At 48.2% G+C, this 14,157-nt stretch overlaps 1 protein-coding gene across 1 annotated transcript in view; it reads right to left on the reverse strand.

Annotated features, from left to right (window-relative positions):
• The window catches only part of ETV3 (ETS variant transcription factor 3), a 45,498-nt gene extending 41,530 nt beyond the window's left edge, over positions 1–3,968 (reverse strand). The window contains exon 1 of the mRNA XM_030186331.1: positions 3,898–3,968. The gene's annotated coding sequence lies outside the window, so the exon portion shown is untranslated. The remainder of the gene's footprint in view (positions 1–3,897) is intronic.
• Between the last annotated feature and the right edge of the window lie 10,189 nt (positions 3,969–14,157).

Consider the following 14,157-nt stretch of genomic DNA (forward strand, 5'->3'; position numbering starts at 1 on the left):
AAAATGCAGAAGAAATAGTTTCAGAATATTATCCCGCTGCTGTTTAAAAACAAACAGCATAAAACTTAAATCTGTGTAAAAGACTAAAAACTCTCATTTTCAAGAGGTTTCTATCCATTAATAGCGTATCTTAGATTGCAACTGGCCATCCATGGTCTATAGTTGATATTTTGTTTATGACTTTGTAAACCTTGTCTGTTGTTTATTTACTGTTAGCCACACTGAACTCGAGTATGTTCAGGATAATGTGGGGTGTAAATGTCAAAATAAATAAATAAATTGCATATGAAAGACTTAAGTAACCAGTACATGAATATTTGTTTTGATGCTACTCACTGGAGCAAAAACCTTTTGCTCAAGAAATCTGGTGGCCTGCTGTTTGCTCTCCATTCTACCATTGTATAACATATGGAGAAATGTTACTTAACAGCCTGTGCCTGGCCTTCAGGGGTCAATCTGGAAGATTTTTTTTTTATCCTTTTCCTAGTACAGTTCAGTAGGAGAAGAGAAACATCTCCGCCCACCCCCCAACACAGTAGGACAACTAAAATAGCAAAGTTTCAGTTCTGCAAAGGAAGAAAAAAACAATAGCAGGATCCAATTGTGAGAATTTCCCTGCATCATGAAACCAAGATGTCTAAAAATAACCCAAACTGGAGCCTGAAAATCTCAGCAGGGATGCCTGGAAATAATAACAGAGCCAGCCTGGGAGGAGAATGGGGAGCTAGAGATGCCAAACACATGTTGCCACCCACCACCACAAGAAGGGTTTCCGAACGGTTCCCCAAAGCCTCAAACGGTGAGCGAGGGAGCAGAATACAGAAAGAAATAGGGGGGAGGAGGTGGAATCTGCCAGATTCCCAGAGGGGGAGAAAGATGGGGGAGGGAGGGGTCAGAGAGGCAGGCAGACATATATTGGGAGGGAGAGGAGATGGGCAGAAAAATCTGAGACAGACAGACAAGGGGGTGGGTGGGGCGGACAGAAGAATCTGACAGACAGACAAGGGGGTGGGGGAAGGCGAGGCGGACAGAAGAATCTGACAGACAGACAAGGGGGTGGGGGAAGACGAGGCGGACAGAAGAATCTGACAGACAGACAAGGGGGTGGGGGGGAAGACGAGGCGGACAGAAGAATCTGACAGACAGACAAGGGGGTGGGGGGAAGACGAGGCGGACAGAAGAATCTGACAGACAGACAAGGGGGTGGGGGGGAAGACGAGGCGGACAGAAGAATCTGACAGACAGACAAGGGGGTGGGGGGGAAGACGAGGCGGACAGAAGAATCTGACAGACAGACAAGGGGTGGGGGGGGAAGACGAGGCGGACAGAAGAATCTGACAGACAGACAAGGGGGTGGGGGGGAAGACGAGGCGGACAGAAGAATCTGACAGACAGACAAGGGGGTGGGGGGAAGACGAGGCGGACAGAAGAATCTGACAGACAGACAAGGGGGTGGGGGGAAGACGAGGCGGACAGAAGAATCTGACAGACAGACAAGGGGGTGGGGGGAAGACGAGGCGGACAGAAGAATCTGACAGACAGACAAGGGGGTGGGGGAAGACGAGGCGGGCAGAAGAATCTGACAGACAGACAAGGGGGAGGGGGGAAGACGAGGCGGGCAGAAGAATCTGACAGACAGACAAGGGGGTGGGGGAAGACGAGGCGGGCAGAAGAATCTGACAGACAGACAAGGGGGTGGGGGAAGACGAGGCGGGCAGAAGAATCTGACAGACAGACAAGGGGGTGGGGGAAGACGAGGCGGGCAGAAGAATCTGACAGACAGACAAGGGGGTGGGGGAAGACGAGGCGGGCAGAAGAATCTGACAGACAGACAAGGGGGTGGGGGAAGACGAGGCGGGCAGAAGAATCTGACAGACAGACAAGGGGGTGGGGGAAGACGAGGCGGGCAGAAGAATCTGACAGACAGACAAGGGGGTGGGGGAAGACGAGGCGGACAGAAGAATCTGACAGACAGACAAGGGGGTGGGGGGAAGACGAGGCGGGCAGAAGAATCTGACAGACAGACAAGGGGGTGGGGGAAGACGAGGCGGGCAGAAGAATCTGACAGACAGACAAGGGGGTGGGGGAAGACGAGGCGGGCAGAAGAATCTGACAGACAGACAAGGGGGTGGGGGAAGACGAGGCGGACAGAAGAATCTGACAGACAAGGGGGTGGGGGGAAGACGAGACGGACAGAAGAATCTGACAGACAAGGGGGTGGGGGAAGACGAGACGGGCAGAAGAATCTGACAGACAAGGGGGTGGGGGGGAAGACGAGGCGGACAGAAGAATCTGACAGACAGACAAGGGGGTGGGGGAAGACGAGGCGGACAGAAGAATCTGACAGACAGACAAGGGGGTGGGGGGAAGACGAGGCGGGCAGAAGAATCTGACAGACAGACAAGGGGGTGGGGGAAGACGAGGCGGGCAGAAGAATCTGACAGACAAGGGGGTGGGGGAAGACGAGGCGGGCAGAAGAATCTGACAGGCAGACAAGGGGGTGGGGGAAGACGAGGCGGACAGAAGAATCTGACAGACAAGGGGGTGGGGGAAGACGAGACGGACAGAAGAATCTGACAGACAAGGGGGTGGGGGAAGACAAGACGGGCAGAAGAATCTGACAGACAAGGGGGTGGGGGGGAAGACGAGGCGGACAGAAGAATCTGACAGACAGACAAGGGGGTGGGGGAAGACGAGACGGACAGAAGAATCTGACAGACAAGGGGGTGGGGGACGACGAGACGGACAGAAGAATCTGACAGACAAGGGGGTGGGGGAAGACGAGGCGGGCAGAAGAATCTGACAGACAGACAAGGGGGTGGGGGAAGACGAGGCGGGCAGAAGAATCTGACAGACAGACAAGGGGGTGGGGGAAGACGAGACGGGCAGAAGAATCTGACAGACAGACAAGGGGGTGGGGGGAAGACGAGGCGGGCAGAAGAATCTGACAGACAAGGGGGTGGGGGAAGACGAGACGGACAGAAGAATCTGACAGACAAGGGGGTGGGGGAAGACGAGACGGACAGAAGAATCTGACAGACAGACAAGGGGGTGGGGGAAGACGAGGCGGGCAGAAGAATCTGACAGACAGACAAGGGGGTGGGGGAAGACGAGGCGGGCAGAAGAATCTGACAGACAGACAAGGTGGGGAGACGGACAGAAGAATCTGACAGACAGACAAGGGGGTGGGGGACGACGAGACGGACAGAAGAATCTGACAGACAAGGGGGTGGGGGACGACGAGACGGACAGAAGAATCTGACAGACAAGGGGGTGGGGGAAGACGAGGCGGACAGAAGAATCTGACAGACAGACAAGGTGGGGAGACGGCCAGAAGAATCTGACGGACAGATGAATATGGCAAACGGGAGGGATGAGATGGACAGAAAAATCCAACAGAAGAGGGGACAAGAAAAATCTAACCAAGACAGCAGGGGACAAAAGAATCTGACAAACAGAAAGATGGGCGGGTGGGGGGGGGGGGGGGGGTTAGAAGAATGTGGCCGACGGATGGGGGGAGGGGATAGAAGAACCAGACAAAGATGGGGGTGGGGAGGTTAGTTGAACCTGCCAGTAGATGGGGGGGGGGGGGAGAATCTGACAGGTTGATGGAATGGGTTAGAAGAATCTGACAAACGGAAAAACGGGGAGAGGGAAAGAGAGAGAGAAAAACTGCCTGGCACACGAGACGTGTATCATTTGAGAGCAGGGAATAAGCAGGACTTAAGGACGGAGGGAGGAGAGGGGAGTTGGAGGCAAAGACCAGAGGAGGAAGAGCTAAACGCCGAGGGAATAGATAAGTCAGCACATGGGGGGGGGGGATAAGACAGACGGTGGAGGCACTCGGGACCCAAACTGCTCCTCGGCTGTTCTTCAGGCCGAGAATCCCAATCTCACCTGCTCCACGGGCCTCAGCGCCGAACTCCTCTCCAGCGTTCCTCACACACACAAGCAGGAAGTGCCACCGCTTTTTAATGCCACTTCCGGTTACGCGCCGTCACGACCTCACCCCCCTCACGAGCCGCCAGCAGCCGAAGCCCCGCCCCATTCCCTGGCCTCACTTCCGCCCTCGCTCTGCGGAGGAGGCTGAAGAGGCGTGGGGCGGGGGAGGGGCACGTTCGCAAGACGTGAGGGACGCTGACGGCTGCTCGACGACTGTGACGAAACGAGACGCGAAGGGGAGGCGGAGCTTCCTTTCAATGCAGGTTAGAGACCTCGAACCCCTCCCCCCAGCCCTCTCGCTCCAGCCACCTGTTTGAAGGTTCGGCTTGGTGGTGTGGAGGCGCTTGCGCAGAAAGCGCCTGCACCGCCCGGATGTGACGTCAGGGCCAGGCTCTGCTTGGTATGAGCGGCGGATGTCGCGGTTTAAGGGGGTCGCGCGCGGGCTGGGGTTATGATTTGCAGGTTTGTAATGATGCACCGGGAAGCAGGGACGGAGGCAACTGCGGTGCATGAATCCTTGCTAACCCAAATGCCCTTTAGAAGCAGTGACAGCCAGGGAATCTCCCCTCCCCCCCCCCTGGCATTCATAGTCACCCAGGAGGGGAAGAAGAGCTTAATGATGCCAACAGTGATCAACACAGGCGAAGAAAGTTATTATGAATAACATTTTGTACATGATATACTTTGAGATATGGACCCAGAGCACAACTCTCTTTGTGCACATGATTGCATGTTTGTGCCTATTCTAATTTCATCAATGTTTTGTTACACCTATATTACCAAATTCAATAAAAAAAAATGTTATTGCAATAAGTGTAACTTTTATTTTTTTGTTGTGCAGTGATTGAAGCTTTTATATAAATAACACGAGAACAAAATTCTGATGTGGCTCCTCATGATCTTGGGCCAGCCCTTCTCCACCAACTCCCAGCTCCGTCCCTTCTATCTCGCCTCACCCCATGCCTGGAACACACTCCCTGAGCCCATACGCCGTGCCCCCTCCCTACCCATCTTCAAATCAATGCTCAAAGCCCACCTCTTCAATGTCGCCTTCGGCTCCTAATCACTACACCACTTCTCAGGAAACTTAGCTACCCCAACTTGACATTTCGTCCACTAGATTGTAAGCTCTTCCGAGCAGGGACCGTCCTTAATTGTTAATTTGTACAGCGCTGCGTAACCCTAGTAGCGCTGTAGAAATGTTAAGTAGTAGTCGTAGTAGTATTTAACACAGTAGCATATAGTTAGCAAATGACAGCAGATAAAAACCTGTACATGGTCCATCCAGTCTGCACAACACCCATAAACTCAGTTACATGGTATGTGATACTTTATATTTATACCCGAGTTTGATTTGGCACAAAGTTCTGAAGCTAACATCGAAGCCCCTTAAAATTTACACTCCAGCCCATCCCTATCTATTCAGTCTCGATCAGAGTGTAGACGTAGACCGTAGAAGTCTGCCCAGCACTGTTCTTTTACTAAAAGTTCTGAAGATTCCGGAATCCTAAAGAGTTACAAGATTCCGAAATCCCAGTTAGCAACATTCCATCTAGAACCCCAAAGAGTAACAGAGTAAATGATGGCAGATAAAGGACCTGTACGGTCCATCCAGTCTGCCCAACAACATAAACTCATTTACATGTGATACTTTATACCAGAGTTTGATTTGTCCTTGCCATTCTCAGGCACAGACTGTAGAAGTCTGTCCAGCACTGTTCTGAAGCTAATGTTGAACCCCCTTAAAATTTACACTCCAGCCCATCCCTGTCTATTCAGTCACAGTTGTGGCATAGACCCATAGACCGTAGAAGTCTGCCCAGCTCCCATTTTGTTTCCCAATTACCGGCATCGCCACCCAATCTCCAGTAAGATTCCATGGAACCATTCCTTCTAAACAGGATTCCTTTGTGTTTATCCCATGCACACGTAAATTCCATTACCGTTTTCATCTCCACCACCTCCCACGGGAGTGCATTCCACATATCCACCACCCACTCTGTGAAAAAATACTTCTCGACCTTTTTTAACCATCCCTTGCCTGTACAAACTTACTGTGACCTCTCTGAGCACAGGAACATACCTCCCTGTAGTTGAATGTAACTCGCCTTGGATTTAGCACAGGCTTTTCTCACAAGTTGAACGCAGGGCAGTTTTTTTTTTTTACATAGTGTAGGTCAAACTTGGTACAAAAAATGGATAAGAAACTGGTTGACTGACAGGTGGCAGAGGGTGGTGGTAAATGGAATCCGCTCAGAGGAAAGGAAGGTGAGCAGTGGAGTTCCTCAGGGGTCCGGTGCTGGGGCCTATTCTGTTTAATATATTTGTGGGAGATATTGCTGAAGGGTTGGAAGGAAAGGTGTGCCTTTTGCGGATGACACGAAAATAGCCAATAGAGTGGATACCCTGGAGGGAGTAGAGACGATGAGAAGGGATCTCCGAACGTTAGAAGAATGGTCGAGGGTCTGGCAGTTCAAATTTAATCTTCTTAAATATTCTGGGTTTTAAGAGAATTTCGGTTTCTAGTCAGTAAAGCTGAAAAATATTAAAGAAACCAAAGAAAGTATATTATCAAAAGTGTGTAAAAATTTCTTTGAGAAATTTTGTATGTTTCAACAATTTTTTATTGATAACACAACAGAAAATACAACCGACAAGCTCAGTTTACACCAAGTTAGACACATCTCAACTTAATGAGCACCATATATTGGGCTCGCCATCAATAGTTTTAACATTTTTCTCCCCTCCCTCCTGCCCCACCTCTATCCCAACTCCACCTACTGCATCATTCCCAACACTTGTTATTAAGGATCCAACCACGTAAACAATTCAACAATTTCCATATGCCTAGACCCTTTCTCACCCTCCCTTCCTTCCTTCCCATCCCCACTCCTATTATCCCACCCACCCTCCCAAGTCCTGCATGCATAAACCAATCTTTAAGGCTCTTTTCTCTCCGGGGATCCCCATGGTAATCTATTCAGGACTTGGCTACGTGCTCTTGGAGATACTTTGTTTAAATATTGCTGCTATATGGTCAAAAATCTCAACTGCCTTTTTGGCGAAAGTCTTGCCCCCCCGGGATTCCCATAACATAAGTTTTTGTGTGAGAAATTTTTAATGCTAAAAATATCTATAAAATATAAAATTATGATTTGTGCTTAGTTTTTTTTGGTGTATTACAGCGACCCAAAGACTCGTGATATGTAAAAACACCATTCTACCATCATAGCACTCCCTACCTCCACTCCTGCCGATTATGGTGTACCAGATTGTAACAGTCTCAAAAAAAGAATCAGCTACTTAGCTTGAGTTGACTTAGGAGGGAAGCCTGCTTTGCATATTCAGTGGGATGTTGCAGTTCAAGAAATGATGCGAGCCCCGGATCGGTGTAAAACGTTTATAATTCAAAATCACTCAGTGACTTCACCAATCTAGTGTCCATTGTTCAATGTTCATGGTTTCCTACATGGGCCATGTTTCGCCGAGATATTGGCGTCTTCAGGGGAACTGATCTGAGCAGAAGTTCCTTGCCAGGTGCCCTTGGCCTGGATTGGCCGCTGTCGTGGACAGGATGCTGGGCTCGATGGACCCTTGGTCTTTTCCCAGTGTGGCATTACTTATGTACTTATAGTAGATGATATGGAAGGGCAGACAGGATAGGCCTTATGGTCTTTATCTGCCATCATTTTCTATGGGGCCCTTTTACTAAGGCGTGCCTACAAGTGGGGTGCGCTGGTGTAGGCGTGTGTTTTGAACGCTCGCTGGTCCATTTCCTCAGCATGCCTGGAAAAAAGGCATTTTTTGCGCCAGAAAATGGACGTGTGGCAAAATTAAAACCGGCGTATACATTTTCAGCCTGAGACTTTACCACCACCCATTGACTTAGCATTAAGGTCTCACGCACTAACCAGGCGGTAAGGGTTTAATGCGCATAAACTGCTGATTATCGCCGGGTAAGCGCCACGTGGTAGAAAATAGAAAATATTTTCTACTGCGTGTTTTAGGCGTGCACCAAAAATGGGATCACCACCCGGGGCACGAGGTAGCCAGGCAGTACACCGCCTTGAGTGAATTCCTTCAAAAAGGCGGTAAATAAATCCTAATAATAAAAAAAAAATTTGACGCATATCGGATGCACGTAGGTGCCTATCGTACCTTAGTAAAAGGGCACCTATGTTCTGGAAGCCCAGTCAAATGATGTACATTAGTTAATAAATAACACATAAAATTAACAAATATTTCTAAGCCAAAGGAAAAAAGACTGCTTAAAAGACCTTTTATAAAAAAACAAACCCTTCACCTTTCAGCACTTCAGGTAACTTATCCCACCACTCAACTGCAATCAGTCGGAAAGCCCTGGAGTGCCTGGCTGAGAGCTGTTTATCAAATACTAAAAATGAAAACCTAAACCAGTTTGGATTAAACCAGAAGCCAGATGGATACAAAGTTGGCTCCTCAAAGCTTTAGTATTTATTTCAGACCCAGAAGTTATTAAAAATGACCTAGAACATCCATTTCTTGCAGCTTTATTGAATATGGAATACGCAAACACACTGGCATGTTCCCTTTTTGTGTCCCTTTACCTCAATTTCCACTCAAACTTTTATTCGAGATACAGGAAAAGGAGTTTATGGAAAAAATTGAGCTCCTTATCTTTCCCACCTAAACCAAACTCTGCCCTTCCCCTTCCCCCACTCTCTATTTCTGTCGACAACACGCTCATTCTTCCTGTCTCTTCTGCTCGTAACCTTGGAGTCATCTTCGACTCCTCCCTCTCCTTCTCTGCACATATTCAACAGATTGCTAAAATCTGTCGTTTCTTCCTCTATAATATCGCCAAAATTTGCCTTCTCCTTTCTGAACACGCTATCAGAACCCTCGTCCACACTCTCATCACCTCTCGCTTGGACTACTGCAAATTGCTTCTCACCGCCACCTCTCTCCTCTTCAACCTGTTCAAAACTCTGCCGCACGACTAATATTTCGCCAAAGTCGCTATGCCCATATCAGCCCTCTCCTGAAATCACGTCACTGGTTCCCTATCCGTTTCCGTATACAATTCAAGCTCCTCTTGTTGACCTATAAGTGCATTCACTCTGCAGCCCCTCACTACCTCTCCACCCTCATCTCTCCCTACACTCCTTCCCTAGAACTCCGTTCACTAGGCAAATCTCTCCTAATTGCACCCTTCTCCTCCATCGCTAACTCCAGACTCCGTTCCTTTTATCTCGCCGCACCTTATGCCTGGAATAAACTTCCTGAGCCATTACATCAAGCTCCATCCCTGGCCGCCTTCAAATCTGGGCTAAAGGCCTACCTGTTTGATGCTGCTTTCAGTTCCTAACCTGTCACCTGCTCGTAACCTTTATCTTGTCTTCCTCTCTTCAATAGTCCCTTTTCCCTATGTGTCCTATCTGTCTGTCCTTCCCTTATCCTTTATTTGTCCTGTCCGTCTGTCCTGATTTAAATTGTAAGCTCTTTTGATCAGGGACTGTCTTTTCTTCATGTTCAATTGTGAAGCGCTGCATATGACTGGTAGCGCTATAGAAATGATTTGTAGTAGTAGTAAAATTGGGTACTCGTACCTTTCAGGAACTCTTTAAGGGATCCTTTTTCTGTCTGAACCACAGTTAACAGAACCTTTTGGAAAATAATTCTCTCATTTTCAACATTTCCAGATTAAACACCTTGTTTCTGCCCAGAGAATCTTTTTTTATTTGTTGCATTTGTATCTCACATTTTCCCACCAATTTGCAGGCTCAATGTGGCTTATGTTATGCCGTAGTGGCGATCGCTATTTACGGGTAGAGACTTACAAGTGTATTGCATTAAAGGCGTGTAAATATTAAAGTAGAATACAAAGTGATATTGCATTAAAGTTCCTGAATGATAGAGAGAGATATAGAATAAGTTAGAGAATCAACTATAGAGAGTTCATTTCCCACATGAGAAATAAAGCGGCAGTGCGTATCGCCTAGCTTTCATTAGTGGCAGCGAAGGTTATCAGTCTAGTGGAAAGAGTTTGGTTAAGACATAAGACATAAGTAATGCCATACTGGGAAAAGACCAAGGGTCCATCAAGCCCAGCATCCTGTCCATGACAGCGGCCAATCCAGGCCAAGGGCACCTGGCGAGCTTCCCAAACGTACAAACATTCTATACTCTCTGGACTACTGCAACTTACTCCTCACCGGCCTCCCACTTAGCCATCTATCCCCCCTTCAGTCTGTTCAGAACTCTGCTGCACGTCTCATATTCCGCCAGAACCGATATACTCATATCACCCCTCTCCTCAGGTCACTTCACTGGCTTCCGATCAGATACCGCATTCAATTCAAGCTTCTCCTTCTTACCTACAAATGCACTCAGTCTGCTGCCCCTCACTACCTCTCTACCCTCATCTCCCCTTACGTTCCCGCCCGTAACCTCCGTTCACAGGATAATCCCTCCCTCTCAGTACCCTTCTCCACCACCGCCAACTCCAGGCTCCGCTCATTCTGCCTCGCCTCACCCTATGCTTGGAACAACCTTCCTGAACCCTTACGCCAAGCCCCTCCCTGCCCATCTTCAAGTCTTTGCTTAAGAGCCCACCTCTTCAATGCTGCGTTCGGCACCTAACCCTTACCGTTCAGTGAATCCAGACTGCCCCAATTTGACTGCCCCGATCGGACTCCGACCGTTCACTTGTCTATTAGATTGTAAGCTCTTTGAGCAGGGACTGTCTCTCTTTTGTTAAATTGTACAGCGCTGCGTAACCCTAGTAGCGCTCTAGAAATGTTAAGTAGTAGTATACATGTTATTCCTGGAATTGGGAGTTTTCCAAGTCCGTTTAGTAGCGGTTATGGACTTGTCCTTTAGGAAACCATCCAACCCCTTTTTAACTCTGCTAAGCTAACCGCCTTCACCACTTTCTCCGGCAACGAATTCCAGAGTTTAGTTACACGTTGGGTGAAGAAAACTTTTCTTCGATTTGTTTTAAATTGACTACACTGTAGTTTCATCGCATGCCCCCTAGTCCTAGTATTTTTGGAAAGCGTGAACAGACGCCTTCACATCCACCTGTTCCACTCCACTCATTATTTATATACCTCTATCATGTCTCCCCTCAGCCGTCTCTTCTCCAAGCTGTATAGCCCTAGCCTCCTTAGTCTTTTCTCATAGGGAAGTCGTCCCATCCCCGCTATCATTTTGGTCGCCCTTCGCTGCACCTAGTTCACGTAAAGTCTAGTTGTCTAGACTTTAGGATGGATCATTATGGTCTGCCTTCTTGAACAGGTTGGTTTTCAGTAGTTTTCGGAAAATTGTTAGGTCGTGCATTGTTTTTATGGCCTTTGGTAAAGCGTTCCATAGTTGCGCGCTTATGTAGGAGAAGCTGGATGCATATGTGGATTTATAGTAGAAAAGACTCTACTTATTTTATAGGGAATAAGATAATGGGTCTCATATCTAATTAAATGTAGCACTTCTGGATATATGGGACAAAATAACCTATGAATCACAATAGGAAGAAATTATAGGGTAACAATAAAAACTTGACAAAACTGTGGAATTATACTGCCCAAAGTTTTTCTCTCTTTAAATCTAGTCACAGTACAGACATGTGTTTTAATAAGATCATACCTCCCTTACAGATTAGCAAGTGGGACACCGTGACCTCACCAGTGTGTTGAAAGGGATCTTTCATCATATATGGTGAAATGGCTCTGCAGTTCAAGGTTATTGGACTGAAATTCAAAGCTCTGTTCACAATATTTCTGGGGTACTTATTCCCCTTGATATTTTTTGTTTGGGGGAAAAGAATATATGGGATAACTTTCAAAAAGCTAACTCAAGCTTATTTGCCATGTTTTATTAGGTGCTCATTATACTGGGGCTAAACACTGGAAAGACAGAACTATTCCCACTTTCTATTTTGATGGTATTTTAATTATGTATGTTTATATTTAATTTTTGTTACATTTGTACCCCCGCGCTTTCCCACTCATGGCAGGCTCAATGCGGCTTACATGGGGCAATGGAGGGTTACGTGACTTGCCCAGAGTCACAAGGAGCTGCCTGTGCCTGAAGTGGGAATCAAACTCAGTTCCTCAGGACCAAAGTCCACCACCCTAACCACTAGGCCAATCCTCCACTGTGCTACTATTTGAGATTCTACATGGAATGTAGATGTCAGCCCTTGCAGATCACCAATCGTGCAGGATGTCAGACTCACAGAAACAGAAGCCTGCGCAGCCTTCTACATGGAATGTTGCTAGTGGAATAGCAACATTCCATGTAGAAGTCGGCCCTTGCAGATCACCAATGTGGCCGCGCAGGCTTCTACATGGAATGTTGCTAGTGGAATAGCAACATTCATGTAGAATCTCCAATAGTAGCAACATTCCATGTAGAATCTCCAATAGTATCTATTTTATTTTTGTTACATTTGTACCCCACGCTTTCCCACTCATGGCAGGCTCAGTGCGGCTTACATGGGGCAATGGAGGGTTAAGTGACTTGCCCAGAGTCACAAGGAGCTGCCTGTGCTGGGAATCGAACTCAGTTCCTCAGTTCCCCAGGACCAAAGTCCACCACCCTAACCACTAGGCCACGCCTCCACTCTGATTAATCTGATATACTGACACGACCACAGGTGGCACAAGTAAATCTCTAAGGGGCCGTTTTACCAAGCTGTGGGAAAAAAAGGCCCCTGCGCTGGTGAGAGGGGCCCTTTCTCACGTGCGCCAGGGTCTGTTTTACCGCAGCGGGTTAAAACGATCCCAGGCACACATGGCCATGTGGTAAGAGAACTCGTTACCGCATGGCCATGCGACGGGAAGCCCTTGCACGGCAGTAACCTGGCGGTAATCGCACGCGCTCAGGGCAAGACTACCGCCAGCGGCCGCGTTGGACGGTGCTAGTCCCGAAAGAGCGAGCAGTAAGCCCGCGTTGGACTTACCGCCACTCTGTAAAAGGGCCCCTCTTTGAGCTTCTGGTGTCCACTGCTACAATTGCAGCCCGGTGAGCAATGCAATATATTGAGACCCTGTGATCAGGTTGATATTGCAACCTCTGATTAATAATTTATACTGACACCTTGTGCCCACTGCAAGTATTACAGCATGTAAATATTATTCACTGACACAAAGTGGCCACTACGGCATTGCAGCCCTAATTAGTCCATTGTACTGACTCCTTATGGCTGAGCGCTGCCTCTAACTATTCTGTTATGCCCTGTATGCAATGCTGGTGGTACAGATTATAATTTATACAATTTACTGACATATTGGGACCATTGCTAGTACTGCAGGCTGTTAATCTGTTATAATGGTTCTGTGTTCACTGCTGGTCTGGAGCTTCTCATTAATGTTAGTGTTACATCCTTTGGTTAACCTTTCTTACATGCTCTGGCTGTTGCTGATTCAAACACAAGGGCTGGAGGTCCATGGGACCCACCAGGCCCCAACTACCCCTGCCCCAAGCAATGGGGCAGGAGGTCCATCGGACCTCCAGTCCCCCCCTCCAGGTTCAGGGAAGGCTGGAGATCTGGTGGGTTTCTAGTCCCCCTAACTCCCCTCAACATGTGCAACCATTCCCTGGTGACCCAGTGGGTGACCAAGCCCCCCCCACCCCACAGCACCAGGGGGCTGGAGGTCCGCTGGACAGCCGGTCCCCCCTGACGATTTCCCCCCCCCCCCAAGATTCAGGGAGAGCTGGAGATCTGGTTGCCTACCCAACCCCCCTACCTTGTGGGTTGGAGGAGGAAGGTAGCCTGCCTCCCTCCTCTTCCTTCGACGCTGCAAATGGCGGTGCCAGCCCTGCCCAGTGTATCTTGGAATGCGCTGGGCGGGGCTACACACCATATAAGGGAGTTTCTTATGTTGGAAAGAGTAAACAAACGATTCACATTTACCTCTTCCACTCCACTCATTATTTTATAGACCTCCTTTCAACCATTTTAACCTCTGTTCACATTCTTTCATCCCCTCTGGAGATCTCCATTTTTATTATTCAGTAGAAGTCGCATGAGGAAGCAGCTGCCAGAGTAACGTCTCACTTTGAAAAGCTCCCAAAGATTTGAAAAAAGTCCAGATTTCTATCCAGCTCCTACACCTGGCTTTTCAATTTGCTCTTAGAAGGATCATGCTGTACAGATCAGGTCATCATAGAGGTTGGGACATCAGTCCCTCCACTTTGTATGCCTAGAAAGCGGCAATGAACTTGAGGAACAGA

Source organism: Microcaecilia unicolor, chromosome 14, assembly GCF_901765095.1.
Source record: "Microcaecilia unicolor chromosome 14, aMicUni1.1, whole genome shotgun sequence".
In the NCBI taxonomy this organism is placed as follows: domain Eukaryota; kingdom Metazoa; phylum Chordata; class Amphibia; order Gymnophiona; family Siphonopidae; genus Microcaecilia; species Microcaecilia unicolor.